Genomic DNA, 6000 nt, shown 5'->3' with positions numbered 1-6000 from the left:
GGAACCCATGGCCCTTCTGAACAGTGCTAGGATACCGAGGCCCCAGAATTACCTACACAAATTGGTACAGCCCACTTCCAGGGCCTGCCTGGACCCTTCCCTGTCTAAGCAAGGCACCTCATGTTGTTGGTTAGAGTGAGGAGAGAGACCAAATCTGTGAACCGGGACAGTATCTCCCCCACACCTCCCTCTCACCACCACATCACGATGCAGGATACTGATGGGTCAAACAATTCTAAATTTGAACCTGGCTTTCAAGGTTTAATGAAGGTACATTGTTCAAGGTAGGAAGATAGTATTCCAGAACCAGGTTTGTTTGCCCCCACACAACAAGCCAATCACTGAGATGCCGAGTTTGCAGCAGAGAAAGGATTTAGTCACAAGGCAGCCAAGCAAGATAGGAGAACAAATCTCAGGTACGCCTCCCCAAAAAGATAAAGAAGCAGGGTGGTCTTAGGCGTGGGGAAGGGCATACCTGAGTTTCATGCTTCTTCATGGGATGTATGTTCAAAACTGGAGGCACTTAGCATGATCTGAGGGTGGAGTTTTCAGCCCTCTGATGTCAAAAGGTCATGCATCAGACACATGCACAGACCCATTTTTAGAGTTGGTGATCCCAACCAGATTTAGCCGGCTCAAACTGTACAAGAACTTACTCCAAGTTTCTGAAAAACAGCTTAAACCCCTGTTACTATAATGACCCATATGTCAGAGATGTTATCTATAGGGGGTGGTTAAGAAGTCCAAAAAATACTTAAGGAGAGCTTGGACAATGAAGGCAGATTATAAGCTGAGGGGTTTTTAACAACCTGTTCCCTTACCTGTTGTTCTGTAAGACACAAGCTCAAGAATTCCCGTTTCTATTCATACTATGGGGTACAGTTTCAATAGAACATATTTCTATTTAAATTTTTAGTTTGATTTAAACAATTAACTATTTAAGTATGTGGTATGTAGGCCTTCATTGGTACTTTTACTCTAATTATTATTATGTCTGGATCCAGGTTAAAGTCCTTAAAATTCCTGTCTTGGTCAGGCTGTAGGGGAACACAAAGCGATGGTATGGCAGAGGGGGAAAGAGCAGGCAGTCAGTCTTTGGAATCAGGATGAGGTGGGCCCTAGAGTCCCCGCTGTTTTCCAGCCCTTCTCTCTCTAGAACCACTGTAGGTATCTGGAAAGTTCCAACTAGTTACAGGAACCCAGAATTTTCTCCATGAGTCAGCTAGTGTCAACCACCACTACCACTTGGCACCAATCTAGCTTTTAACGTTTAGAAGTGGGAAGCATTGGATTGTTGTCCAATAAACATGTAAAGATCCAAACCATTTCAAATGTCTTAGTGGGTGTATATTTCAGCGGAGAGTCCTCTGAAAGGCTGGCATGGGGGAGGCGTGATTACATATAGATGTGGGGGAAGTGTAGCTAGGAAAATTAAATGAGTGTCATTGATGTAAACGCTAACCAAGAGGATCCTGTATTAGTCATCCAGAGAAAAGAATTGCTGAGACCTTGAAAGTAACAAAACTTCATAAAGGAAAGCACAGTCCTCCCAACTCCTGGCATTGCCATGGCAACTGGGGCCCAAATGAGGTCATCCCAAAGGCGGGGAGTGGCCCAGGTGACTGGTGGGGGCAGGGACTGGGATGAAGACTCAAACCAGCAGGAGGGAAATGGAAACCATGGGAGGAAAACAGAGGGAATTTCTGGTAACAGAATAAAATTAGTCACAGCTATTAAGCTACAGCCACAAAATCTTGAACAGAACTTTCGGCTGAAAAAGAAGGGAGAAGACTCGGAATTTATTTTACTCTTGCATATGTCTTTTATGAGAGGATATTAAAACACTTCACTCACACAAAGCACTTTGTTCAGGGAGCAGTTGCATCCAGTTTATGAATATTGCAGTCAAGTCAGTGATTCATGCTAATGGAGAACATGGGATATTTCATGGGAGTTGGCCCTGGTAAATATTTGCAACTCATTTGGGCCCCCAAGATTAAGCCTCCTGTTTTATCAAACTTGTCTCTAACCTCATGAATAAAAAGATAAGGTTAAAGGAAAATTACCTCTCAAAAACGATATTGACTGTGCAAAACCAAAAAAATTAAAACTGAGGGTCTATAATGAGGAAATGGTATAGATCTGGCTTAACTAATGAGAAGGACAAAGGCAGGACTATAGCAGAGATTACTACCTCAAGTCTACTCTGCAGCTGAAATCACAAGGTTTCTTGGAAAACATAAATAACTGAACTACCTTCCCTAACAATGCTCCTCTACCGCTTGATAGCTTTCAGCTGGAGGAAGAGACGAGCAGCCCCCTCACACAAGCCTAAACCCTGAAGTCTTTTCTAACCCCTCTTACTGGAATGCCCTACAGTTCTTCATGATGTGAGTTCTCCTTTGTTGTAAGGAGTTAATAAACTCAACTTTAACTACAGGTGTGTTCCTGGATGATACTGATAAGCCAATTAATTTACTATCCCATAGGGTTGGGTGGGAGGGGTCACTATTCCATAGACTCCAGATTTGCTTTTATAAACCCTGCCTCCCTTTGTTCAGAGACTAATCATGGTTTTATCCTCTGCCGATTAGAACATTTTATCATATCTCCCTTTATCTCTTATAATGTTTTTTGTCTTAAGGTCGATTTTGTCTGATATTAACATAGCTATACAGATTTGGGGAAATCAGTGTCTGTATGGTATATATTTTTCTACTCTTTTACTCTCAGTCTATGTGTATGCTTTAGATGTATCTCTCTTTATTGGATAATAGTGGCACGTTTGGGTTTTACCATAAAGCTTATGCTTTTTGTTTTCCTGGTTTTTTTTTTTCTGGTCTCCATTTATAGTTTATTTGATATCTATTATATTTTATTAATCTACCTTTCTCCACTTTATTAGCTTAGAAGTTATGTGTTTCTGTTCTTTTTGTGGTGGCTTGAGAAACTACAATGTGCTTTATTAATTCATTAATGTCTAAATTTATTTACCTCATTGTAGATAATAAAAGAAATTTAGAACACTTTAACTCCATTTACCACTCCAGGTTACTTCTTTACTTCATGTCTTTTAGTTTTACCCTTTTTAAAAACTCTCTATTACATTATTTTTCTGTTTAAAGAAGTCGACATCTGTCTAGATTTTCCCACATATTTACCGCTTTCTTTAGAATTTCCTTCAGATGAGAGTCTACAGGTGATGAACTCTCAATTTTCATTTGTTCTGAAAATGTCTTTGTTTTGTTCATGTTCTTGAAAGATATTTCATCCAGTATAGGATTCTAGATAATATTTTACTTTTTCTTTGACTGCTTTAAGATATTCCCATTAACTTCTATTTTCTGCAGGTTTACTATGATATATCTAGGTATTGTTTTTAAAAAATTTAGTCAACTGGGGATTTATGAGGCCTCTTGATTTGAAATCTTGAATCTTTTATCTTTTAATCTTTTAATCTTTTAGTTCTGGAGAATTCACTGTCATTATTTCTCCATATATTGCCTTTGTCAATTCTCTTCTCTCAATTAAATTGGGACTTTAATTAAATATATTAGACCATCTATTCTATCATTCACAACTCTTATACTTGCTGCTGAGACCATGCACCTCAGATTGGGACTTGAACCCATGCTGCCAGGACTCAAACCCAGCCAAAACCCACAGTCTTCCAACTGAGGTCACACACCTGGTTTCAGGACTTAATGAAGCTCAGGTTCTTGATGTCTCATCACAGAAAGAATTCAGTGAGAGACAAAGTGATAGGTAAGAAGTGGATTTATTTAGAGAGAAACACACTCCACAGACAGAATGTGGGTCAACTCAGAAGGTGAGAAAGGCACCAGGGTATGGGGCTGTCAGTTTTTATAGGGGTGGGTAATTTCATTGGCTAATGAGTGGGAGGAGTATTCCAGCTATTTCGGGAAGGGGCAGGGATTTCCAGGAATTGGGACACCGCCCTCTTTTTGATCCTTATGGTCGCCTTAGAAGTGTCATGGCATCTGTGGGTGTGTCATTTAGCTTGCTGATGTGTTACAATGAGCGTATACTGAGGCTCAAGGTCTAGTGGAAGTTGACTTGTCCACCATCTTGGACCCATCTGATTCTAATTCGTTTATGTCAAGTCCTCAGGCTATGTCATTCTTTCAAAGGTTTTGCCCCGCCCCCTTCCTTCCTGTTTCACTACCATATTTTCCATCTTTTTGTCTGTGTGGCATTGTTCCTTCTGACTTATCTTCTAAATCTGTAACTTTCTCTTGTTTTCCAAACTCATTTAGTACATTAATTTTGAATTTTAGTTATTGAATTTTTTCCTTTGTGGAAGTTCCTTTTTCTTTCATTTTCAAATGTGCTAGAATCCAATTTATAATTTTCTGTTTCTCACAGATATTTTTAGTATGTCTTTTATTTCTTTATTTTTAAAATTTATTTATTTTATTTATTTATTTTTGGCTGTGTTGGGTCTTCGTTGCTGCACGTGGGCTTTCTCTAGTTGTGGTGAGCGGGGGCTACTCTTCGTTGCAGTGTGCAGGCTTCTCATTGCAGTGGCTTCTCTCGTTGCAGAGCATGAGCTCTAGGCACGTGGGCTTCAGTAGTTGCGGCACACGGGCTCAGTAGTTGTGACTCACGGGCTCTAGAGCACAGGCTCAGTAGTTGTGGTGCACGGGCTTAGTTGCTTGGCGGCATGTGAGACCTTCCCAGACCAGGGCTCGAACCCGTGTCCCCTGCATTGGCAGGCGGATTGTCAACCACTGTGCCACCAGGGAAGCCCAGTATGTCTTATATTTTAAATACTACAATCATCCTTTAGAATAATTTATGTCTTTTCATTCCAATTGTCAAAGTCATCGGAGGTCAGTTTATGTCATCCATTGTTTTAGCTGATTCCCATTCAAAATGAATTTAGTTATCTTTGATGATAAGCTTCTGATAGCCCTGGAATAGTTACTGGTGTTCCTAGAAGCATAGGCTTATTCCTCTATTGAGGTTTTACATTTGTATTTCCTAAATTCCTGGGGCATTACCAGCCTGCAACCACTTTAAATTCACCATTTGATTCTGATATGAATGGGATACAATTCCCAGGAAAGATGGGCATTCTGTTTATAAACTCTGAGAGACACGTTTTTCACCCATGCTTCCTCCATCTCTCCCAATAATGAGAAAATTCTTGCTACAACTCTAGAAAGATGGGAAAGGGAAATGGCTTTCTGCTATTTTGTCTGATTTTGAGGGAGACATCTGTAGTCTTTCCTCTCTGTAGTGTGCCTTGGGCTTTTACTTCTGTTAACCTCTCCCCACTGTCAATTTAGCAGCTGTTTTCATCTAGACCAGCAAATGCCCAAATGGCAAAAGTCAACTGTGGAGTTCCTGTTCTCCTCTCTGTTCTTCCTTCTCCTAGATTTTGGCCTGCATTCCTCACTATATTTCAGTCCTTCTATGCTTTAAGAAGTTTTCAGATGTCTTCCAGCATTTTCATCTCTTTTCACTGGGAATGCTGATCTGAATAAACGAGACACCCCCCAGTCCCCATTACCTGACACGGAAGTCCCTCAAATTATATTTCTTTCCTGGCTCCCGCTTTTGTGACCTGCCACAACAGCTGCCAAAGTCATGGAGGTTCACTGGCTTTAGTTTCCTCAACTATAAAATGGGGTTAGTGATTTTCATTACCTTGTAGAATTATGCAACTCAAGTAACTTAAAGTTCTCAACAAATCATAAATACCATATATATAATAATGTTTATGTATAATAAATTATGTAAATGATAACCATATTATACATAATAAAGATATTTATTTTATAGTGTAGGGGAGGAAAAATAATATTTTTTCCTCCTTTTCATTGTTCTTGGCTGAGATCCCCCTGTAAAAAAGACAAATTAGAGGAGAAAAATTAATTACAAACTGTTAAAAGATAAATTGAGGCACATTAAAAATGTTAACAGTTTATTTGAGCAAAAATCAATTAGAATTGAGCAGCATCTAATCAAGCAGAT

The sequence above is a fragment of the Balaenoptera physalus genome (assembly GCF_965194825.1).
Source record: "Balaenoptera physalus genome assembly, chromosome: 1".
In the NCBI taxonomy this organism is placed as follows: Eukaryota; Metazoa; Chordata; class Mammalia; order Artiodactyla; family Balaenopteridae; genus Balaenoptera; species Balaenoptera physalus.
This window is presented reverse-complemented; position numbering follows the sequence as displayed.